Below are 27018 nucleotides of genomic sequence, written 5' to 3'. Positions count from 1 at the left end.
GACACACACAGACACACAGAGACACACAGAGACACACACAGACACACAGACACACACACAGACACACACACACAGACACACACAGACACACAGAGACACACAGAGACACACACAGACACACAGACACACACACAGACACACACACAGACACACACACAGACACACACACAGACACACAGAGACACACACACACAGACACACACACAGACACACACAGACACACACAGACACACACACAGACACACACACAGACACACACACAGACACACACAGACACACAGAGACACACACAGACACACACAGACACACACACAGACACACACACAGACACACAGAGACACACACACACAGACACACACACAGACACACACAGACACACAGACACACACACAGACACACACAGACACACACACAGACACACAGACACACACACAGACACACAGAGACACACACAGACACACACAGACACACACACAGACACACACAGACACACACAGACACACACACAGACACACACACAGACACACAGAGACACACACAGACACACACACACTCACACACAGACACACTCACACACACAGACACACACACAGACACACACACACTCACACACAGACACACACACACACACTCACACACACACTCACACTCACACACAGGGAAGGTGAGCGGCGGACAGTTCCCCAGCCAGAGGCAGGGCCCCACTCCGGCCACCAGGGGGCAGGCGACGCCCGCCTGCCGGCCTCCGGCACTCCCCAGGCCCTTGGCTGGGCTGGGCCGGGCTTTTCCCGGAGAAGGGAAGGGCGACTTCTCCCTGGCGCGAGTGCTCAGCCATCCCCAGCGCCCCCGGCTCCCAGCCCAGACGTCCCCCGCCGAGCCCCGGATCCGCGCCTCTGCGTCCGGGGCCCCGCGTTCCGGCCCCCGTCCGGGGGACCCCGGCGCCCCGCGCTCGCCTCCATCAGCCGTTGCCGGTCTTGCGGCTCAGCCCCCACAAAGGCTCCCGCCTGCGTCTCCATTCCCCCGCTCCTTCCCCGAGCCCTGGGCTCTTCCATTGCTCTCCCAGCATTCTCCATTCCAGCTTGACGAGCTCCCAAGTGACCCCTCCTCAGACGCAGCGCCGGCTGCCGCCCGTCTCCGCGCGAGAAGACGCCTCTAGGCCAAGGCTCTCCATGACCGGCCCCGATCTGCTTTTCTGGCCCGCTTGTCCGTCCTTCCCTCCTAGAGTCCGTCTGACTTCCTGCCGCCGGGCCGCTTTCTGTTTCCAGCCGCCTTTCCCTCGCCGGAAGCTTTGCCGAGGCGGCGGGCAGTGCCCTTCCTTCCTCACCTTTCCATCCCACGGCGGCTCCCGCCGGGACTCTCCCTAAGCCCCTTGTTAGGTGTCTCCCCGAAATTCCGCGCGCGGACTCTGCATCGAGCTCTTTGGGTCCCTTTTGTTCCCTTCCAGGAGAAAGGGGCGTCCCTTAGGGACCATTCTCGTGTCTGCATACCCAGTGCCTGGGACCTGTTCGGGGCTTACTAATGCTGTCGGGTTGTGTGATAGCCAAGGGCCATGTGGGGAGGAAATAGAACTCAGGTGCAAAATCCTATTCACGAGACTGAGACGTCTCACAAAATCATCCACACAGGTGGGTGGTTGGGTTTCTCCTTTTTCTTTTTTTTTAATTATAGCCTTTTATGGACAGAACATATGCACGCGTGATTTTTCAACACTGACCCTTGCACTCGCTTCTGTTCCAACTTTTCCCCTCCTTCCCCCCACCCCCTCCCCCAGATGTCAGGCAGTCTCATACATGATAAACATGTTAGAGTAGATCTTAAATACAATATATGTACACATATTTATACAGTTCTTTTGTTGCACAAGAAAAATTGGGTTTAGAAAAGTAAAAATAAACAGATATATGATTGTAATGGAATACTATTGTTATAAAAAATGGCAAGCGAGGGGCAGCTAGGTGGCGCAATGGATAGAGCACCAGCCGTGATGTCAAGAGGATCTGAGTTCAAAGCCGACCTCAGACACTTAACACTTCCTAGCTGTGTGACCCTGGGCAAGTCACTTAACCCCAGTTGCCTCAGCAAAAAGAAAAAGAAAAAAAATGGCAAGCAGAATGGTTTCCGAAAAATCTGGATTTAGATGAACTGATGCAGAATGATGTGAAGGGACCTATCAGAGATCCTCAAACTACGGCCCGTGGCCAGATGCGGCAGCTGAGGACATTTCTCCCCCTCACCCAGGGCTATGAAGTTTCTTTATTTAAAGGCCCACAAAACAAAAGTTTTTGTTTTTATTATAGTCGGGCCCACCAACAGTCTTCACTGTCCCCCTATTTAAAAAGTTTGAGGACCCCTGCCTGGGCAATATTGTACAATGAACAGCATTCTCAGCAATACAGAGATCCAAGACAATCCCAAAGCCCTCATGATGAAAAATGCTATCCCTCTCCGGAAAAAAAGAACGGATGGAATCTGAATGCAGAACAAAGCATACTGTTTTCCCTTTAATTTTTGTGACTTTTATTATTTTGGTCTGGGTTTTCTTTTGGAAATATATTTTAGATGATTGCACATGTGTAACCTATATCAAATTGTTTACTGCTCCAGGAAGGGGGGCAGGGAAGGAGGAGAAGCAGAAAATTTGGAACTCAGAATTTTAAGAAAATGAGTGCTAAAATTTATTTCTATATTTAATTGGGGAAAATGTTATTTCAAAAAAAATCTTTCACATGCAAACCATTGAGAAGACAATTCTGCCCAGGACTTGATGGGACAGGTAATTCATTTTAATTAAATGCAATAAATGGTTCTTATTGCATGTTGCCATATTATTTTCCAAAATATTTTGCTCCCTTCTACAATCCTACCAACAGAGTACCTGTTTCTCCATGGAATTTTAATCCTTGAACTTTTTAATTTTAAAAATACTGTTGCTATTCTTAATTTGCATTTTAAACAAGAATAAAACCAATTAAACATATACTTGCAACTATTTACACTTTTTAATGAATTTCTATAAATATGTTCATAAAAGCTTAGTCATTCTCTTTATATTCTTTATCTACTTCTGTATTTTGTTATACATTTTTAATGTTATATAACCAAAGTGTATATCTCCTTCTGGTTCCACTTTGTCATTCCATTTTGCTTCATATAAATCTTTCCACATTTCTTTGTATTCCTCATATTTTTTATTATTAATGGCAAGATTGCATCCATTCCATTGATTCAGAGGCCAAATAGCTATTATGGGGAATCAATCAATTTATTAAGTACCTACTATATACCAGGCATTCTGTTAAGCCCTAGGGGAAAGAGATTAGACTTGTGTTCCTCTGAATGACCTTCCTTCCATCACCTGTACTCTGAAGATTGAGCCTTTTATGACTGAGGAGTCATTTTACTTTGATCTGCCACTCCTCTGAGTTTGGAGATGCTGTTCTTTATGTCCAAGATATTCTTCCTGTTCACAGTCCTGTTTTGGAATCCCTAATGCCCTTTAAGGCTTAGCTCAAGGGTAACATGCCCTAAAAGGCCTTCCATGATTACTCCTAAATTGTAAAGGGCTCATCACCAAAATAATTATGTCATTACCTTGTCTACTTTTTGTATTGATTTATCTATATATCGATTGTTTACATCCAGTAGAATGGAAGTTGCTTCAGGACCATCTTGTTTCTGTCTTTAGACACAGACACTTTATACACAGACACAGGCACTATAATTATACACATAATGCCTGGCACACAGTAGGTGCTTAATAAATGATTGTTGAATTTGAATCATTTGGGTTCTCCAAACTACAAAGGATCAGATTTAAGCCTGAACGAAATTTCTCTACTAATCTTAGTCAATGGCTTGTACAGATTCTCCCTCAAAAACTGCATGACCAATGTTGTGGGAGGGATTCCTGCTCAGGTTCAGGTTGGTCTAGAATTCAGGGGTCCTCAAACTTTTTAAATAGGGGGCCAGTTCACTGTCCCTCAGACTGTTGGAGGGCCGGACTATAGTAAAAACAAAAACTTTGTTTTGTGGGCCTTTAAATGAAGAAACTTCATAGCCCTGGGTGAAGGGGATAATGGTCCTCAGCTGCCGCATCTGGCCGGCGGGCCGTATTTTGAGGACTCCTGGACTCTAGATCATGGCTTTTTAAACTTTTCTACTCTCTATCCCAAGTTATAGGTAGATAAAACCTGTACAAACCAAACATTTACTGTTAACAAATCATAATTTTGCTACCTCTTCCCCAATCTGGGGTCATAACCTCCAATTTGTGAAGCTTTGGTCTAGATGGCCTCCTAGGTCTCTTCCAACTCTGAGATTCTGTGTGTAACTTTTATCAATCTCTTACTATATAAAAAATACTATACTAGATATTGTTTAAAATGTTATATAACCAAAGTGTATATCTCCTTCTAGTTTAAATGAAAACAGTTTAAAATGAAACAGTCACCTCAAAGAGCTTATATTTTTTGAGGGGAAGAATAAACATTTATTAAGCAACTATTATATGCCAGCCAATATTCTAAATGCTTTATAGCCCTTTATATATATCAATATATCTATTGATCCCCAGAACAATTATATGCTATTATTGTCTCTATTTTGCAATTGAGGAAACTGAGGGAGAGAGTGACTTTCTCAGCTAGTAAGTGTCTGCAGATGTATTTGAGCTCAGTTCTTCTTGATTCTAGGCCCAACACACAGTAATATCTAGCTGGGGAAGACTGGGTGGGGTGGAACATATGCAAATACAAAGTTATTGGGAGTGGAGATGTAAGGGTCAAGAAAGACCGCTCAGAGGTGGCATCTGAGCTGAGCATTTAAGGAAGTATAAGGAGGAAGATTATTTCTGTCCCCCAGATTTAGTTGATGGAGCCCTTGAGGTCATCATAAATGATGAGAGAAGTGTTAATGTGTTAGCAAAGTGTTAACACTCTGGAAGAAACTACACCTGTCTCTGAGTCAGAAGGGAGCAACAACATTGGAGAAATAATAATTGGTTTTGACCATAAAAAGATAGCGTTAACGGAGGCAGTCGAGGCAGGAGCCAACAGGGAGCCAACCCAGCTCTTGACCTCTTGGGGTAGAAGGTGGGCTTTTTTCTCTCTCCCTATCCGCCCCACCCTACATTGACCATGTCATCTAGCAACTGAGCAAGTGGCCAGAAGGACACACCCTACTCGGTGGTTTGAGAGATTCCAGGCAGGAGCAAATAGTTGGATAGAAATGCACTTTCCAGATAGATATGAAGACAGAGGGACATTTACTTGAAGCCAAAAGCAGCATCAAGAGCACGACCCCTGGCAGCAGAGAAGAGAGCATCTATGGACCACAAAAAGCTCGCCATCAGTTGTGGGGCAGGGTCAACAAAGAAGAGGAAGGAAAGGATGTGACTCACTAGAGCTGTGTCTCACTACAATTGTAGTATAGGTTTAGTCCACTCTTTCCGGATTGTGGGTATTTTGGGGAAAGTGTGACTCAGATTTGAGGAGTGAATGTTTTGTAGCTTCTGTTCTTACTCTGATATTTTAGTAAAGCCCTTTTTTTTGAGATAATTCTGTTTCCTAACTGAGGGCTAATGAATAGCACACCAGGGGAAGATTATTTGCTATAGTTTTAGGAGCACGGGTATATAGGGTGCCCCTAAAAAACCAAATAGTATCTGCCTTTTGAAAGATCTTATGTACCAATGCAAGTGAAAATTGGGAGTGCCACAGAAGCTGGGGATTCTAAGAAGGATGAAGGGATGAAGAAACAGTACATTCAGTGCATGGCAGGGTGGGAGGGGTACAGTTTGTACAAAAGCATGGAGATGGAAGAGGAATGCTAAGTGAATTGGCTGGAACATGGAGTAAATGGAGAGGAATAATATGAAATAATTATGGAAAGTTAGGTGGTATTTAAATTATTGAGGGCTATGAATAACTATGAGGAATTTGGTTTTTGTCCTAGAGGCAACAGGGAGCCACTGACAAATTTTGGACAAAGAAATGACAAATCCTGATTTGTGTCTTGGACAGGTAACCCAGATTATCCCAGAAGTATTTGTAATGAAATTGGAGGAGAGATAACAGATGGCCATGAAGGAGAACAGGCCTTTTGGCATTTGTATAATAATCTATTTTCATTGGCTGCTACAGTGGGACTATTACCTCAGTACTCAGTATACTAAATGATGAAACTCCATTGGCATTTAGAAATATGAAAGTAGGAAGAATATCTATACCTAGTCAAATACATACAGAAGAAAGCCATATTGGAGATGATGCAATTTTTAATGTATTTTCAAGAATTAATTTTTAAAATAACCCAAAGAGGAGATGAGTCTAAAGGAATAGGAAAAAGAATGATACTTAAATAACAAACCCAAACCAAAATTAAAACTGACCAAAAAGATATAACTATTGACCCATATGCTTTCTTTTTCCTTCTTTATAAAATCTTAATTTTAAATTATTTCCATCAAGTATTAATAGTGGAGAGGAACAGGAAAGGCTTAATCTAAGAGGCAGCACCTGGCTGGTACTTTGAAAGAAAGCAGAGATTCTAAAAGGTAGAGGTCAAAAAGAGGTACAGATAAATGACAAGGAAAGAGGCTTTGTAATCTGACCATATTTATTAATTTTTAAGGCATTTGGTTAGATTATTTAAAATAACTAGATATTGGAATATTGTTGTAGGAAATGATGAATTAGTGGAGTTAGAAAAATTATGGAAAGACTGGAATTTATGAAGGAAAATGTTATCTGCCTTCAGGGAAACAGAGGATAAACAAGAAAAGTATGATCTTACATAGATATGTATGAACATGTATGTCTTTATATATGTATGATTATAGATATCTATGTATATGTTTGTGTATGTATAACTAAGTACATGTGTTTGAATGTATTACTGCATATGAATGTATGTGTGTAGATATGCATATATATGTTTGTGTATATGTATGTATGTGTATCTACATCTATGTCTATCTATCTATCTATCTACCTGTCTGTCTGTCTATCTATTGACACACTTAATTGTAGCCTTTTTGGGGGGAAGCAGGGGAGGAAAGGGGGAAAGAATAAAGTAAAAAATGCACAACAGAGAACAAAAGAAAAACTACAAGAAAGCAAAAGAGGAGATGGATAGTTCTGAGCACAATGTGTAAGGATTCATTTTATGGTCTTTCTTTCAAATGGAAGTTTATTGCTTTATATTTTGAATCCTCTCTTATGTTTTTCTATGCAAATAGCAATTTTTTTTCTATTTTGTATTTAAGTAAATTTTAAAGAAAATTTTTGAAAAGCATTTGACAGTAGAATGAGATGCAGCCTTTAAGACTCTCCTCAGACAAGCTATCTCTCAAGTCCATATTAAAATTATACAAGAGTCTATGATAGCTGCTAATATAGAGACAATTTAAAAAAGATCTGTTAAAAGGATAATTTCAGAAAAGCTTGGAGAGACTTAGATAAACTGATGCTAAGTGAAGTGAGTAGAACCAGGAGATCATAGTATACCACAACTAAAAGATTATGTAATTATCAATTCTGACAGACATGGTTCTTTTTAGCAGTGCGGTGATTTAGGCCAGTTCCAATAATCTTGTAATGGAGAGAGCCATCTGCATCCAGAGAGAGGACTGTGGGGACCCAGTGTGGATCACAATATAGTATTTTCATTTTTTATGTTGTTGTTTAATTGCATTTGGTTTTCTCATTTTTTTCCTTTTTGATCTGATTTTTCTTTTTTAAAAAAAAAAAAACCTTTTTTATTTTCAAAACATATACATGGAAAAAATTTTAACACTGATCCTTGCAAAACCTTGTGTTCCAAATTTTTCCCTCCTTCCCCCCACCCCCCTCTCCTAGATGGCATGTAATCCAATATATATTAAACATGTTAATACATATTTATACAGTTTTCTTGCTACACAAATCAGATCAAAAAGGGAAAAAATAAAGAAAGCAAAATGCAAGCAAACAACAACAACAAAAAGTGAAAATGTTATGTTGTGATCCACACTCAGTTCCCACAGTCCTCTCTCTGGATGTAGATGTCTCTCTTCATCACAAGATCATTGGAACTGGACTGAATCATCTCATTGTTGGAAAGAGCCACATCCATTACAATTGATCATCATATAGTATTGTTGTTGAAGTACATAATGATCTCATGGTTCTGCTCATTTTACTTAGCATCAAATGTGGTCGTTTTTTGCCGAACAATAATATTCCATAACATTCATATATCACAATTTATTCAACCATTCTCCAATTGATGGGCATCCATTCAGTTTCAGGTTTCTAGGCTGCCACAAACATTTTTGCACATATGGGTCTCTTTCCCCACTTTAATATCTCTCTGGGATATAAGCCCAGTAGTATATCAAGAAAGGCCCCTTGCTGGATCAGAGCATATGCACAGTTTGATAACTTTTGGGCATAGTTCCAAATTGTTCTCCAGAATGGCTGGATCCATTCACAATTCCACCAATAATGTATGTGTCCCAGTTTTCTCACATCCCCGCCAACATTCATCATTATCTTTTCTTGTCATATTATCTGATCTTTCTTGTGCAACATGATAATTATGGAAATATGTATAGAAGAATTGCACATGTTTAACATATATTGGATCACTTACCATCTGGGGAGAGAGTGGGGGAAAAGGAGGGAAAAATTTGAAACACAAGATTTTGCAAAGGTGAATGTTGAAAACTATCAATGCATGTTTTTTTTTTAATTTTTTTCTTTTTTTTTAATAACTTTGTATTGACAGCATGTGTTTTGAAAATAAAATGCTTTATTTTTTTAAAAAAAAGATCTGCTAAAAGAATGGGAAATAAATTAGTTGCCCATTTGTTGGCTAAACAAGTTGTGGCCCTTAAAAATGATGAATATCATGAATATGAAAAAGCATAGAAAAGCTTATAAAAATATACACAATGACTATAATGTAAATGAAAAGTACCACCAAATAATGAAGCTGAATGCTTTGAGGGTCTTATGACTAGGTTTTACTGCAAATAAGAGAAACAAGAATGCCTTTCTCCCCACTTGTTGAAGAAATGAAGGACTCTGAGTATGGAACACTGCATATGATATCAAATTTTTAATAAATTGGTTAATTTTTCAAAATTATCTTGTCTTTTTTGTTTTCTCTTATAAAAAATAGTTCTCCGGGAAGGGGGATGTTGGAAAATACAAGTGGTATACAAATCAATAAAAATATTTTAAAGGTAAAAACAAATAACATCAAATGAGGCATAAAGCAGGAAGGCATATGCACATTTAAAGTGTTCTCCAAGATAGAGTCTAAACAAAAGGATTCTCTATTAATAACAGGGCTTTCTACATATGACAATGTATTAAATATACAAAATATTCCCAGTTCTCCTCCATGAAATCCATAAGAGTGTGAAAATGCTCTACATATTCCCACTAAAGTAAGTGTAAAACACCTAGTACCCAGACTATGACATACAGGTAAATGGCTGCCCATTGAGTTAACCCATCAACTTATGCTTCTTAAACAGGACTGAAGATGAGCAATGAGCTGGACCCAGACATGAGAAAGAGGAAAGAGAAAGAAACAAATACTTACTTAATACTTATTATATGCCAGGAACTATGCTAAGCATATTTATAAATATGCTTATAAATATTATTTTATAATTTTTATTATATTTATAATAATTTATAAATATTATTCCACTTGATTCTCACAATAACTCTCTGAGATAAGCACTATTATGACTCCCCATTTTATAGCTGAGGAAATTGAGGCAGACAAATATCAAGTGAGTTATCCAGAGTCTTTTTTATCTAGTAGGTACAAGAGGATAGATTTAAACTCAGATTTTCCTGACTTCAGGTCTGATGCTCTCTCCATTGTACCACCTGAAAAAGGAGATAGCAGTCCGAATCACCTTTGGGAAAGTGTTCAGTACTTTCAGTGATTCCAAATAGTTTACTGACCAAAAAAATCAATTTCTTTAACACGGATATCCTCCTGCTGATGCAATTGTCCTATTGATGCACTAATACTCTCCAATTGATGGCTAAGAATCGTCTTGGAAGATCTCAGAAGAACTACAAATTACAAAATCACAAAAAGTAACAGAAAGATAAATGTATCATAAGGAAAAGTGAGCTGAAGCAAGTGACTAATGGACAAGAAATTGTATAAAATATATTGGGTATTATGTGATTGAAAAAGATGATTATGTTGGTCACAAATAAAGAATGAGAGAAAGCAGATGGACAGTTCAAATGGCACAAATAATACTCCCAATGCATTTTTTTTAAAAGAGTAAAATTTCAGTTTCAATTGGTTCTTCCATAAAGATTACAGATCCTGTTATTATGTCTTAAAGAGGTTGTGGAATCTCGAACAGGACAATTTAACTGCCATCACTTGATGAGTCTATGAGGAGATTGACAGTTTAACTGTCACCCTGAAGAAAGTGATAATAGTGATGGCTTAAGTGAAAATGTGAGAAGATAGAGCAAAAGAGAATGGAGAAAACTGCTTTCCTGAGAGAACAATTTTAACTTTTATCTTATTAAGAAACTTTATTTAAACAATTCTTGAAGAGTCTATAAGGAGACTGAAAACTTTTTAAGCTCTTGTTTCGGAGAATTTACCTGTCATGTCTGGAGAAGACAGAAATGAATTTAACCTTTGTTGTTCAAATCTTTTCATAATAGCTCCTATCTCCCAGGATTGTTGTGATGAACAAATGGGATGATATTTATAAAGTGCTTAGCACAGTTCCTGGGACATATTAGGCATTAAATAAAACTATGTTCAACGCCCCCCGAACTCATTTGGGATTTTGTTGGTAAAGACACTGCAGTGGTTTGCCATTTCCTTCTCTAACTCATTTTTACAGATGAGGAAACAGAGGCAAACAGGGTTAGGTGACTTTCTCAGGGTCACTCAGCTGGTAAATGTCTGAGGCTGGATTTAAACTCAGGAAGGTGAGTTCTCCTTGTCTCCAGCCCAAAGCTATATCTACTGTACTGCTCAGCTGCCCCAAGTTTAACATTTGCATTCTGAATAGAGGATTCTTGAGACACTTTGATAACAAGTTTGAGAACTGAATGGTTGGACTGTGTTCTGAAAGTGAGGAAAAGTATTGGAATGATGAAAATAATTAATTATTGTTTTTCTCACTGATAAAATAATGTAAAAATTGTTTTATATTTTGAATTATCTCTGTAATGAATCATATAGCCAGGAATTTTGATACTAAGATATTAGGAGTTTTGTTACAGAGAGATGGGCAACTACTTATAGGAAAAAGGATTTTATGAAGCTTATGTGATGATAAGAAACCTACAATGGGGGTTCAGATAATTGATTAATTAATGAAGAGGAACAAGAGATAGAGAGGTTCACGAGATGCAAAATGGACAATTTTGATTACACAAAGTTAGAAAAAGTTTTTGGCACAAACAAAAAAATGCAGATAAAATTAGGAGAGTAGTGAGAAACTGGGTATGTTTGAAGATTTTCTTATTACAAAAAGTTGTGATTCCTTATTAATCACTAAAATGAAATAAAATTGAACTTTAAAAGATTAATAAGCAAATATTCAAATATATCCCTGGATTTGTCTTATAATTCATGATGAGAATGAATATGATAATGAGTCAAGTAATTGGTTGAATGGTGATCATTCCACCTACACACAAACTACATGTGAGAATAGTTAACTAAAATCATGTTCCAAGAGAACTGATGTATTAGCATTTCTAGATATTTTATGAGGAATTAGAAAGACCTGATAAAAAATTGCATGAGATAAGACATTATATAGAGAGCAGTAGTCTCAAAATAAAATAGAAATGGTGGTAAGTAGACTGTACATAAGGATTCCTGTGGGCTACAAACTGACTTATTAAACTACATATTAACTTTATATTCTATTGAATTTTTATTTATCGTGTTAAATATTTCTCAATTCCATTTTAATGTAGCTAAGATGGCACTCAAAAGTCTTGTGGGCCTAATGCAACTCATGGACTGTGTTTTTAATACTTGTTCTGTAGAGGAATTTCAACTTGCCCTAATGGGAGAAAAAAATCATGAATTCAATATCAAAATAAGATATAAAATAAATTTGAATTTATACAAAAACAACATTTTTGTATAATACAAAGCAAACAGTTTTTTTTATTTATAAACCACAATGTTTGCTTTATATTGAACATTATATATTTAAAACACGTTTTGTTAATAATAATTATACAAATGAACAATCATTCATTACCTTTTTTGCAAAGTTCTCTGTTGCTGAATAGGTAACAAAGTTTAGATATGACATATCCCTTCAATTTGGTAACCATCTTATCAATTTATAAAGAGATACCACCTCAATGTGGTTATAAAACATAATATGACAAGATGAATACATTAGAATTACTTCTACTACTATTAGCTGACATGGGTATTGTTACATATGATGTATAAGCCAAAAAAATAACATTTAAAAAATCTGATCATTAGATACCCTTGCGATGTGTCCACAGAAATACAGCATATAAAAACAGAAAGGTTCATTGGAGATTATCTAGCTCAAGCCAAAATTTTACATATGAGGAAACAGGCCGGGGGCACTTAAATGATTTGCTAAAAAGTCACATAGATATCAGGGCTAGGATTCAAACAATTCAGATCTCCTGGATGCAAATTCAACGTCCTTTCGACTGCTGTACAAAAGAATTCTTTGCTACATGAAGGAATGTATAGCAAGACTTCATTCAACAAAGTGGTTTCATATTCCCACTCCTACCCAGGCAAGGCGATGGAGAGCCATTCTGTGCTGTGTGCTGGTATAGGAGAGAGACATGACTCCCGACTGGTTGAGAGAATGCTGAATGCCATGATGTGCCCCTGCTATAAGGAACTTCAGTTTGCAGCAGAGATAGTTCAAGAGAAGAGGCTAAGGCAAGTGGAGGAGGAAGAGAGACAGACAGGGAGATCATTCGCTCCTTTGAGGGTAGGGATTGTCTTTTACAAATATTTTGTATTGCCAACTCTTAGCACAATGCAAGGCACATAGTAGGCCCTTACTAAATATTTCTTGAAGAGACAGAGAAGAAGGGAGAGAGACACAGAAGGAGAAAGGGGGAGAGTAAAAGAAAGGGGTAGACAAGGCTTGGACTTTCAAAGAGTGGACTTTGTAGCCACAAACATATATAGGAAACTAACCCCATCATACCCTTTGGTTTCCAGCTGTAAAAAACTGCTGACGGTGTATCTCCAGTTGGTGAATGAAATTTCCTCCCTATTGGTTTAAGCAGAGATCTGATCTAGTTCCCTGCTCTTGTGCACTGTTTGGAGTATTTTAACCTGTGGAACATTTCTGATTTCAATTTTTTTTTTTGTTTGTTTTACTAGGAGTTTGTTCGCTATTCATTATTTACGGTGGTCTTTTGCATAACCAGTTTTTGGTGGAAAGGGGTTGGGCTAAGGAGAATAAGCTAATGGGTGTGATTTAGGGTGATTAGAAAAGTAGCTTTTCTTTACAGGCCCTTAGACTAGAGATTTGTAAGGAGTGATAGATAGATTTAATTTTGGACTGACACTTCTCTTGGATAGTGGAAGAGAAACTATCCAATCTCAGTCACCAGCTGGCTCTACTACTACTCCCCTCTCTTTGGAGTTAGAATGGATCTCAAGATTGGATCTCAAATTATATCTGGCTACCCTAAAGCCACATCTATATATTTACACAATTTTAGATACATGTCCTACACATAACTTAAATTTTTGTAAATGGAATTATTTTAAATGACTCATTGAGTTGATAGGAAATTCATTTGTAGAGTGAAGAATCTTTTTTTGTGAAGTGAATAATCTATTTTGTAAATCCAGGCTTTGAGCCATGAGATTTTTGTTAAAGTAGGACAAAAATGTAAAGTGCTTTAAGCTCTTCTGGCTGAAGAATTCAGGAAATAAAAAATCCCTTTTATTGCCTTTTAAGCATGGGGATGGCATATGTGAGTGTGAGGGGGGAGAATCTGCATCCAATGTGCTACATGGAAATGAGGCAAGCTGCTAAGCAGCCCTGCACAAGATAAAATAGGCAAGCTAGTGATCAGCTGGTCAGAGGCACCAGAACCAGCTCTGTAATGACCAGTAGAGTCTTGGCTGACTTTACTTTCTCCCTGATCTGATCTGCCTTTCTTCCAGTTGGCAATCAATAAGAAGCAGGCTTGACTATATTCCTCCCTTATTCTGGAAGTCATTGTCTCCCTAAACTCTTCAGTCTCATGTCTAAAACTTTTCAAGATTTACATGAACTGATGCTAAATGGAGTAGAACCAAGGAAACATTGTACACAGCAACAGCAAGATTATATGATGATCAATTCTGATGTACGTGGCTGTTTTCAACAGTGAGATAATTTAGGTCAGTTCCAACGGTCTTGTGATGGAGAGAGTCATCTGCACCTGTGGGAACCGAGTATGGATCACAATATTGTTTTTTCACCTTTTTGTTGTTTGCTTGCTTTTTGTTTTCTTTCTCATTTTTTTCCCTTTTTGATCTGATTTTTCTTGTGCAGCATGATAAATGTGGAAATACGTATAGAAGAATTGTACATACAACCTCTTTTGGATTACTTGCTGTCTAGGGGAAGAAGATGAAGGGAAGTGAGAAGAAAAATTTGGAACACAAGGTTTTGCAAGGGTAAATGTTGAAAACATTGCATGTATTTTGAAAATAAAAACCTATTATAAAAATTTCCAAAAAATTTGACCCCAATTTAGTTTTATTAGATGCAGCTAGCGAGCATGGGTGGACAGAGTATGAGCTCTGGAGTCATTCAGGAAGACTTGAGTTCAAATTTAACCTCATTTCAAACCTAAGAGATGTTGAGCAAATCAATTCACCTGTGTCTGCCTCAGTGTCTTCAGCTGTAAAAGGTGGATACCTTCCAAGGCTGTTGGAAGAATCAAATGAGAAAATATTTGTGAAGCACTTAGCATGTCCCTGGCATGTAGTAGACACCTAATAAATGTTCGCTTCTTTCTTTTCTATATCGTAATGATGACCAATGAGATCCACAGGGTTCTTTTTCATGTCTGACTGGGATCAGGGGTCATATATACTTTAAGGAAAGTGAGCATATCGCCAGCCAGTAGCTAAGGGATAAGTGGGTGGCTAATGTCTTGTATGTGGAAGCTAGATAGCGCATCACATAGAGCATCAGCCCTGGAATTAGGGAGACCTGATCGAATGGAATCTCAGATACTTCCTAGCTAGTGATTAACCCTTTCTACCTCAGTTTCCTCATGAGTTGGAGAAGGAAATGGCCAACCTTTCCCGTACCTTTGCCAAGAAGACCCCAAATGGGGCCACAAAAAGTCTGACATGACTGAACAACAATGTCTTTGTTCTCTTGGTCCCTGGAGGACAATAAAATGCAGGCTACTGTGTTCAAGCCCTTGACTGCCTTCTTGCCTCCAAAATTTATCTGTAGCAGCCTGCCTTCCCCTCAGTTCCATGTCACTTGTTTCTATGTCTTCCTCCTATTGTATGTTCATTTTCTCTTACCTTGATAAGCTTTCAGAAGCCTGTGTCATCCATGTTTGTGGTGGCTAGTCCCAGGCCCCAGCGTCAAGCACATTGGGCTCCACTGTATCCCGTGGGTGCGCCTTAATTTGGAGCGAAGTGCTGTTCTTGATTCTGGCATGAATGGCTCCCTGATGGCCATCCTCTAGACCTCAGCTCTCCATCCCGAGCTCAGGCTTTTGCTCACAGGCTCCTTCCTTCAACTCCCATCTCCCCACACTGTGAAAACAGGTTATTCGCCAGGCTCTAAGATAAAGCATCACTCGTCAAGGATGGATCTGCTGAGCCAGTTTATCTTGCTCTCCTGGTCTCTGCATAGATACGGTTATGTCTCACATCCCTGTGGTGCCTTAAACTCTAATTTCCCAAGCATGCTCACAGACATTATCTCACTGAATCTTCATAGTAACCCTGCAAAGCATTCAGGGTATGGACTTTTAGAACCATTTTTCAGTTTCAGAAAGAGTAAGGGATTTGTCTAAAACTTTCATACATGGTTGCGCTGAGATGCAAACCCAGCTTTTCGGAATCCAAGAGCTGCATTCGGTGGCTCCCTCTCACCGCCCAGTCATTGAACAAACTCAATGTCCAAAATGGAACTCAGGATCTCTCCAGTGGTGAGCCAGCCTATATAGCTTCAGTGTGAGCATTTACACCGTGGGAAGTAGCAAACACTACAGCTCAGTGCTTGATTAAGTGTTTTGTTCATTTTTTAAAAACCCTCCTCATGGGGTCCTGGATTCTAACAGGTCCCATCCCCCAGCCTTCAGGTACAATTGTCCTCATGGCTCAGATTGATTATGTCCTTAACACAGGACCCCCTTCTAATATAGCTATTTTTACTGTGCCCCAAGTCCTGACACCTACCCATGTGTCCAATCTAGTAATGACAGGCTTAAGAAAGCAATTGGAGAAAATGTTAATCATGCAAATTAAACTTAACAATATACCATTCATTAAAAGACATCTAGGTGGCCCAGGGGACAGAGGTTGAGACTTGGAGTCAGGAGAATGTGAGTTTGAATCCAGCTTCAGGTCCTTCCTAGGTGTGTGATCTTAGGCAAGTCACTTAACCCTATCTATCTCAGTTTTCTCATCTGTAAAATAATCTGGAGAAAGATGTGACAAAACTCTTCAGTATCTTTGGCAAGAAAACTGGGGTCATGAAGAATCAAACATGATTGTAACCAACAATTTTATAGAGTTGATTGTTAAACATTTACCAGCAAAGCTCTATTTCTAGCCTATCCCAACCCTCTTTACAGCTTCATGTTACTCCTTATCTTCTTGTCACTGATGTTTAAAACATTGACATCAACCTTGACTCTTGTCTATAGTTCCCCTGTCACCAATCTACCTCACCCTGCTGTCAAAGAAGTATTCCTAAGAAACAGATGTAATTCTATTATTTCCTTACTCTAAAAGCTTTACACTCTCTTGTTGTCTTTAGGATAAAATGGAAACTTCTCAGCCCAGCATTTAAAACTTTCTAATAATCTGACCCCAATCTACTTATTATATTCTTTTTTCCTATCATTTTCCTTCACCCTCTCTGTAGTTCAGTTAAACCGACCTGCTTACTGGGCTCTGAACTTGACATTTCCTCTCTTATTCCAGGCCTATTTCCTATTTATGGAATATATTCCCTTCCACCTCTTATAATTCCTGGCTTCTGGAAAGGTCCAGCTCACTTCCCATAGGATCTAGTCCTGATTCCCTCCCCTTCCCCATTTAATAGTGTTTTCTCTTTCTTCAAAAATATTATATTTATTCACCAATGTTACATTTCATTTTCCATTTAAGTTCCTCAAAGGCCAGGGATTATTTCATTTTCTTCTTCATATTCCCAATGTCTAGTACGATATCTTACAGGTAGTAGCCATTTTAGTCAAGGTTTGTTGAATTTAAGAGTCCTGATTGAATGTCTGTTATGTGTCATTATTGGACTAGGCACATGGATAGGTGTCAGGATTAGGACACAGTGAAAATAGCTTTATTAGAAGGGGGTCCTATGTTAAGAATATAATCAATCGGATAATTGTGGAAATATGTATAGAAGAATCACACATGTTTAACATATATTGAATTACTGGCCTCTAGGGGAGGAGGTGGGAGGAAGGCAGGGAGAAAAAAATTTGGAACAAAAGGTTTTGCAAGGGTGAATGTTGAAAACTATCTATACATATGTTTCAAAAATAAAAAGCTTTTTTAAAAAAGCCTTTCAACCATGCCTGAAAACTGGGGTATGGAGATCCAAGGATCCAAGACCCCATGATGAGGGTTCTTTTTCTAAAAAAAATTATTTATTTTTCAACTTATGGAATAAAATTTCTATATCATAATATAATTTTTAAAAAGATGAAATTGCACATGAAATTGCAAATCTGTTATGTACAACTTGTCATTTCTTTTAAATATATAATAAAGTTATCAAAATTTTTTCCTTATTTTTTTCATCTTTGCCTCCCTCATCCCCCCCCTCAGAGATGACTACCATTAAGCATACTATGTATATGTAAATAAATATGAGATCATTCTATACTTCTATTTATCAGTTCTTTCTCTAGATGCAGATAGCATCTTCCTTCCCATTTCCTTTGTAGTTAATTTGGGAAAATGACTTATTCACTGCAAGTTGTTCTCTTGGTTCTGCCCATTGCTCCTGGGCTGTAAGAAATGATGAGCTCCATGAGGGTCCTTAATAGCACCAGTTACCCGTCCTTCTCCCGGCAGCCTCCTCCCTGTTTAGCTGGAGAGCCTAGGAGCAGCGCAGCCACGGAAGCACAGACGGTCCGAGCTGGAAGGGATTCAGGAGGTCACCTAGTTTGGACTCCTTCCATTGCTCAGAGGAGGAAGGGACTTGGTTTGGGGGATAGGAATCAGAGTCTATCTTCCACTCCGGGTTTTTGGATTCTAAATCCAGGCTTCCTTTATACTACACCAGAGTGGAAACTGCTTTGCCTTGGTGCTGGCCATCTGCTGGGGGGCTGTTCCTCCAGGAGCCGGGACAATGGGCAAGAATCCACCCCTCCCCCATCCCATAAATGGACAACGTTGCTGCTCATGAATGTAAAGCCTTCAGAATTCCCTGAATTTTTCATTAAATCCCCCAAGCCAACAAGCTCTGGCTGATTTCCTTCTGGGCTCAAACAGAGACGGATTCTAGCTTTGGACCGAAGAACTTTAGGATTTCTTTAGCCACATTTGGATGGAAAATTTCCCTCTATTCTGCTAGAGAGGCAAGAGAAAGGCTCCTGGCAGGTGAGGGTCAGTGGCAAGAGAGCAGCTCCAGCCCCTGCTTGCACACCATGATCTCCAGCCTGGGAAGGGAGTCAGACCGCATGGGAGGCCACATGCACGTGTATGGGCGTGCAGAGAGCATCTCAGACAGCCAAGAGCTTGTAAAATACCAAATTATAAGATAATAGATTTTTTCCTTCATTTGTTGTTGTTCAGGTGTATGGGGCTCTTTGTGACCCCATTTGGGGTTTTCTTGGTAAGGATACTGGAGCGGTCCAGCTCATTTTACAAATGGGGAAACTGAGGCAGGCTCAGAGTCACACAGCTAGTAAATGTCTGAGGGCAGACTTGAACTCAGGAAGAGGAATCTTCCGGACCAGCACTCTGTGCGCTGCACCCCCTAGCTGTCCCTTGATCTTCATAGATTATTCTATGTCATATGACAGTTAGACCAAGCATTAAACATAACAAAACTCTGTAATTTAATAATCTTTATATCTATATAATCTACAACATTATGACTTTATTATTCATATCACATAATATAACACATTGTTCATCTTTGTACTTATAGATAATGTATTTATATTATCACTTTATATAGCATAATACATTGTTCATTTTTATAGTTATATATAAAATGTATTTATATTATTATATTATCATATTATATAGCAGAATACACTGTTCATCTTTATAGTTATAGATCATGTCTTTGTATTATATTACCACATCATATAGCAAAATGTATTGTCCACCTTTATAGTTATATATAATGTGTTTGTATTATTACATTAGCATATATAGCAGAATACATTGTTTATCCTTTTATAAATCATGTATTTATATTATTATACTATCATATTATATAGCAGAACATACGGTTCATCTTTTTAGTTTTATTTAATGTGTTTATATTGATATATGATATAGCATAATACATTGTTCATCTTTATATATAATATAATATATAACTAATCAAACACAAAGATAAATGATAGAGATTGTATAATAATAATACAAAGACATGATCTATAACTATAAATGTGACCAGCTAAATTAGATCTGGAGTGAGCACGATTGGTGTGGATCTTTCCTCCAGTGGAGGAGGAACTCAACAATCAAAGGGGGAGATTTGTTGAGGGGAGACACTGCAAGTGTAAAGCTTTTCTACAGCTACTTTAAGTTCTATCATAACTCATTTTTAGGTCACTTCTGTGTCAAAGGATTGCCCCTGATTGATACGTACTTTGACAGTCTTCTCTGTTTTGATCATCTCTTCTCAAATAAATGAAATCTCAGTGGAATCTAGCACTTTCTCAAGCATTTCCTACCAGCTCCCCTATAAGTACTCAGGCTAGCAGGGATCAAGCCTAGAATAGGTTTTATTTTTTTCCTTAAGCGTTTATTTTTTTCTTCTAGTAAATTTATTTTTAATACAAATCACTCTATGAATCATGGTGAGAGAGAAAAATCAGAGCAAAAGGGAAAAACCATGGGAGAGATTAAAAAAAAACCCAGAAAAAAGAAATGAACATAGCTTGTGTTGATTTACATTCAATCTCCTTAGTTCTCTTTCTGGATGCAAATGGCATTTTCAGTAGTTTATTTTTTTAAAATGTCTTTTTATTTTCAAAATATATGAAAAGATACTTTTCTTTTTTAATAATAGCTTTTTATTTCAAAATGCATGCAAACCTTCAACATTAACCCTTGCAAAACCTTCTGTAGAATACATTTTATTTAAAATAATAAAGGACATAGAGGGAATTCATACTGACATCTTCTCCTCCTGTCCTCCCCTCTCTTCTTCCTTTTCCTTTTTCATGGGTCTCTTTGCCTTCCAGAGAGATCCTATTCAGTCCTTAAAGTGTAGTTAGGGCCCCTCAGGGAAGGAAAGACCTCACTGGAAAGCTGAGAGGGCTTCAGTTCTCCCTGGGAGCCACGAGAAGTTACATTGGTGACTGGATGGAAGTCCTAGTGAACGGCAAGGTCTGTGCTTAGCCTTGTTCCACTGCTCTAGCTCCTGTCTGTGTTCATTTCCTTCTTTCTCATTAACACACTCCCATTCTGTGGGCCCTATAATGCATTCCCAGCAACTGATATGGGTCAATCTGACCCGTTATAACATCACCAAAGGCCATCAAAGGAAGTCCAAGGAAAGCAGGAAGATGTCTGCAATGGGAGAGAAGCAGCAGCATGTGCTAAGGGAGTCGAACAATAGCCATCACCTTGACTACTAATGTCCCCTGGGACCTTGGAGGGGATGGCTCAGGACTGAGAGCCCCTGAACCCCTGGAATCAGAGTGCTCTCTAGAACAATGGCCTTGCTTCCAACTCAGTTCCCCCCTCAGTCATAATCAATGACAGGAGCATCAGGAAGAATAGGCTCACCATTATTATTATTATCATTATATGTATATTTGAAATTATTATTATTATTATTATCATCACTATTATCAGCAACACCCAACTTGGAAGATGGACAGAGTTCTGGGAAGAACAACGATCTTCCCAACTGCAGTTCTATTATTTCCCCAAGTCATTGTCCAGGGGAGTGATCCTTGTGGAGAAGGGCTATGGGACCTGCCTTCTCAACAGCCACCGCTACTAACGACCCAGAAAAGAAAATTCTTGTCTTCAAAGACTTGCCATTGTCAAATGGCAATGTCAAAACAGAAAAGATTTTTATCAGTTGAAATTGTTTCTATTTCCTCTTATATAAGAGGGGGATAATAACAGTACCTATCTTACAGATTGTTGTGAGGATCCAAAAGAGGGCATATTTTATGTAAAGCACCTTGAAAACATGAAAATGAATTTTTTAATTTTAAATTTTAAAACATTTTATTTTCAAAACATATGCATAGTTTTCAACGTTCACCCTTGCGAAACCTTGTGTTCCATTTTTTTCTCCCTCCCTTTCCCTCACCCCTTCTCCTAGACCGCAAGTAATCTATATTAAACAATATTTCCACAATTATCATGCTACACAAGAAAAATCAGATCAAAAAGGAAAAAAATGAGAAAGAAGACAAAAGGCAAGCAAGAAAAGTGAAAATACTATATTGTGATACACATTCAGTTCCCACAGTTCTCTCTCTGGGTGCAGATGGCTCTCTTCATCACAAGATCATTGGAACTGGCCTGAATCATCACATTGTTGGAAAAAGCCACGTCCATCAGAATTGATCATCATATAGTATCGTTGTTGAAGTATATAATGATCTCCTGGCCCTGCTCGTTTCACTCAGCATCAGTTCGTGTAAGTCTCTCTAAGCCTCTCTGTATTCATCCTGCTGGTCATTCCTTACAGAACAATAATATTCCATAACATTCATATACCACAATTTACGCAGCCATTCTCCAATTGATGGGCATCCATTCATTTTCCAGTTTCTAGCCACTACAAAGAGGGCTGCCACAAACATTTTGGCACATACAGGTTCCTTTCCTTTCTTTACTATTTCTTTGGGAAATAAGCCCAGTAGTTACACTGCTGGATCAAAGGGTATGCACAGTTTGATAACTTTATGAGCATAGTTCCAAATTGCTCTCCAGAATGGCTGGGTGTGTTCACAACTCCACCAACAATGCATCAGTGTCCCAGTTTTTCCGCATCCCCTCCAACATTCATCATTATCATTCCCTGTTATCCTCGCCAATCTGACAGGTGTGTAGTGGTATCTCAGAGTTGTCTTAATTTGCATTTCTCTGACTAACAGTGATTTTGAGCATTTTTTCATATAACTAGAAATGGATTTAATTTCTTCATCTGAAAATTGTCTGTTCATATCCTTTGATCATTTATCAATTGGAGAATGGCTTGTAACAAAAATAAATTTAAAGCAATAATAAATGTTAGCTAGTGTTTATTATTATCATCATTACCTTCTGCTTCTCACAGTGCCTGCTTAAGAAATGTTTATTGACTGGCTGTTGTCACTGAGGACTTCTGCACCTTCCCCTTGAGTTGCAGCTGATACACTTCTTATATGAATTTGTCTCTCCTTATTAGAATATGAGATCTGAGAGGGAGCACACATTATCTTTCCTTTTCTATTTGCATTCCCGTCACTGAACCAAGTGGTTTTTTTGCACGTTTATTCAGTCATTTCAGTCATGTCCAATTCTTTGTGGCCCCCTTTGGGGCCAGAGTAAAGATACTGATGTAATTTGCCATTTCCTTTTCTTGCTCATTTTACAGATGATGAAACTGAGTCAGGCAGGGTGAAGTGATTTGTGCAGGGTCACACAGTTAGGAAGTGTTTGAGGCTGGATTTGAACTCAGGGAGATAGGTCTTTTTGACATGGTGCTCTTTGCGCCATGAAGCCACTTAGCTGCTACCTTACACATAGTAGCCGCTTAATAAATGCTTGCTGGTCAGTTGCTTCCCACCTATAGTGGTAAAGATTATGTTCTGGAGGGAGTAGCTGACTGCTACAGGAGTGGCTGGAGATTCCTTCCTGCTCTAAGATTTGGTTTGTAGCAAGCAGTTTCTGACCCAGGGAGGAAGACCCACCCACGGGCTGAGGCTGGTGAGGAGCTCCAGGTCCCAGCCCTTGCAGCTCTGGTTGAGATTGCAGAGCCTGAGAATCTTCCCCCCGCACTCCCGAGACTGCATCAGTGACATCAGCCCAAGGCTCTGGTGGGTGGCTCCCTGCTGCCACGCTGGGTGGGAGCCTCTGCCTCTGGCAGAGCGGCCCCTCGGGCGCGTGGGACTCCTGCACTGGTGTTTGACTGCGGGGTGGGGGCAGAAACTGAGCAAGGAGCCCTGCAGATTCTGCCCCGTTCAGTCCTGACAGGAACCTCCGTGCCCTGGGGACTGCAAGATTCCGCTCATGGGAGAGAGACAGATAGATAGAGGTGGGGGGGGAAAGAAGGAGACACAGACAGACAGATGGAGGTGGGGGGAAAGAAGGAGATAGAGACAGAGAGACAAACAGATGGAGACAGACAGACAGGTGGGGGAAAGGAAGGAGACAAAGAGACAGAGAGACAGAGACAGACAGACAAAGGTGAGGGAAAGAAAGGAGACAAAGAGACAGAGACAGACAGAAAAAGGTGGGGGAAAGGAAGGAGACAGAGAAAGAGAAAGAGACAGATAAACAAATGGAGAGCGACAGACAGGTGGGGGAAAGGAAGGAGACAGAGACAGAGAGACAGACAGACAGGTGGGGGAAAGGAAGGAGATAGAGAGACAGAGACAGAGATAGAAGCAAGAGAGAGCAGCTACCTCACAGGGTGGTTGTGAGATTCAAATGAGATGATATTTGTTAAAAAGTGTTAGCACATCACCTGAAACATAGTAGAGACTTAATAAATTCTTATTCTCTTTCCCTTGCTCTTCCCATTTTACAAATGAGGAAACTGAGGCCTCAGAAAGATAATGATGGTCATCAGCTTACCTTTTTTCCACTACGCCATTAGTACTGGACTTCCAATTTGGAAACTATCCAGGTTTGAATTCCATTTCTAATTTAAATGTGACAACTCTAAAAAGTAAATTCTACAGAAATTATTTTTTCAGCTAAGTACACTTATCTCAGAGAGATAAAGGAATCTGCCTGTATCAATATTAGAAATGGGATTCAAACCCGGACGGTTTCCAATCCCAATTCTAATGGTGTACAGATGTATACACATGTACACATATATCTCTGCAATACACACATCCTCATCTTTGTAAATTTTAGAGCCATATAAGATGGGCAGCTATTATTAAATGTACCCTTCCAGTCCATGACACCTGCCCCTCTGCTTCCCGTCTCCCTCACTTCTCTTCCCCTCGGTTTCCTTCCTGTTGTCTTATTCCTCTTGTCTCTCTTCCTTGCTTTTCTTCCTGTGCCATGGGCTTGCCAGTAGTTTAGCATCTGCTGATGATCTCTGGGGCTAGAGAGGCTGCTGAGTCAGGTGTCTGAATGCAGATTGATGGAGTAATGGCAACCCCAATGAGGCCTAAGTCTGTAGAGATGACGCAGCTGAAAGAAGTCTGGTCTTGGAGCCAAGAACCCTGGATTCTAGCCCTGGTTCTGGACCTAGCTGGCTGTGTGGCCACGGCCAAATCATCTCTCCTTCTGGGGCCTCAGCTTTTTTTCCTTTACAAACCTAAGATTCTTGTTTATTTTTTCCAATTATTCAGCATTTCTTTTTCTCCCTCTCCCTTTTTTCTACCTACTAATAAAAAAAAAGGAAAGAAGGTAAGAAAGAAAGAAGGAAGGAAGGAAGAAGAAAGAAGAAAGAAAAAAAGGAAGGAAAGAAAGAAAAAAGAAAGAAAGCAGGATCCTTGTATAATACAAGCAGAGTCAAACAAGACAAATCCAAAAATGTATTTTTCATTCTACATAACAATTTTTCATCTCATCACAAGGGGGAGCAAGTTTGAAATTGTGGCTGATTATTTACTTGATGAGAGATCTCAAAATCTTTGGTAATTATTTATTTTTACTCTAGTGATATACCATAAAAGCATCCCTTTGGTTCTGTTCAATTCACTCAGTGTTAGATCATGTAAGTCCAGTTATCTTTGAAACCATCTTTTTCTTTCTTTCCTTCCCTCCTTTTTTCTTTTGTTTTTTCTTTCCTTTCCTTTCTTCCTTCTTTCCTCTCTCTCTCCCACCCTTCCTTTCTTTCCTTCCTTCTTTCTTGCTTTCTTCCTATACATAGCATTCTTTTATATTTATCTGTTACAAATTGTTCAGTCATTCCCCAGTTGATTGACACCCCTCCTTAGATTCCAGTTCTTTGCCATTACAAAAAGTTGCTTTAAATATTTTATGAGTCTTTTTCCTTCTTTCTTTGATCTCTGGGGTATAGAACTATTAGGGATATAGCTGGGTCAAAAATAGGCACCGCTTAGCAATTTTTAACTTAAGATTCTGTAATTCTACAAGTAGGAAGAAGGGCAGGGCCCATAAAAGATGCTTCTATATCACCCGAATCCAGTCCATTGTCTGCATCTTTCCACGAAGCAGGATGGCTAGCAGATCTCTGAGACTCCCTGGGGTCTAACCTTCTAAATGTGCAAAAAATATAGGAATCGCCGGGGCTAAGTGCTGTTGTGGTTTGGCAGACCGAGTGCTGTTTTAGGAGTCAGAGAACATGACTCAGCTTTCCCCCTTGATGATCTCTGGTGAGCAAATTTAACTTCCCTGGGTCTCAGTTGTCTCATCCATAAAGTTAGTAGCTTAGACTAGAAGGACTCACGGTACCCCCAGATTTCGTGCTGTGATCCTATCACACCAGGCTCGGGGGAAGCGGCCGAGGTCCGAATGACCTTGGTGAGCAGGGTCAGAGCCGGCCCCAGAACGGGCCCTTCAAGCTGATCAGCTGAGTGATGAAGCTCTTGTATGGAACGATGACACCATTGAGAAGATCTTTGTTTTATCTCATCCACTATTAATCCTCATTATTTATCTCTCAGTGCGATCAAAATCAGGGAGCTCTTTAATGAGCCTTTCAGCAACTGGTTCCACCACCAGGATCACCCCCTCTCCCTGGCTGCTTGGGGGGTGATGTTCTCCAGCTAGTCATGGTCCCCTGGCCCCCACTTCCCCTCTTTGCCTCGTTTCCCCCCCCAAACCACCAAGCTCCCTTCTAGGAAGCCTAGTGAGCTGAGATATTCAGGAGGGCTTTTCTAAGCCCCCTCCTCGTTTCAAGCCCCATGGAAGGTCCTTGAGGGCAGGGTTATCTCATATTTGTCTTTCTAGTCTCCTTGCCCAACACAGTTTCTGGCACACGGAAAGCCTGTGATTGTGTAATAAATGCTTGTTGAATTGAACTACTTTGAACTGAAGAATCTTTGCTTCTCCAGGCTAGTATTTAATAGCATTTAACCCAACAAGCCCAGCTCTTTGGCTCAGCTTTGAGCTAGGTATTACTAATTATTTTGGACTGGGCCTCTGACTTCACCGGTATAGATAACTGCTAATGAAGAAAATCCTCTACCAGGCAGATAAGTACTAGCTTTCTAATTCAATTTTAGAAAGTGAACTGGGGCCCCTGAATGGCTAAGTCATTTGTCCAAGGTCAAAGAGCCAATGTAAGTTAGAGGCGGTATTTGAATCTAGTTCTTCTCTTTTTCTCTGTCTCTCTGTCTGCTTACCTTTTTATTTCTGTCTCTCTCATTCTCTCTCTCTCCATCTCTCTCTCCTCTTCTCCTTCTGTTTCTCTTTTTCTCCTCTCTCTCTTTCTCTCTCTCTCTC

Source organism: Antechinus flavipes, chromosome 4, assembly GCF_016432865.1.
Source record: "Antechinus flavipes isolate AdamAnt ecotype Samford, QLD, Australia chromosome 4, AdamAnt_v2, whole genome shotgun sequence".
Classification (NCBI taxonomy): domain Eukaryota; kingdom Metazoa; phylum Chordata; class Mammalia; order Dasyuromorphia; family Dasyuridae; genus Antechinus; species Antechinus flavipes.
This window is presented reverse-complemented; position numbering follows the sequence as displayed.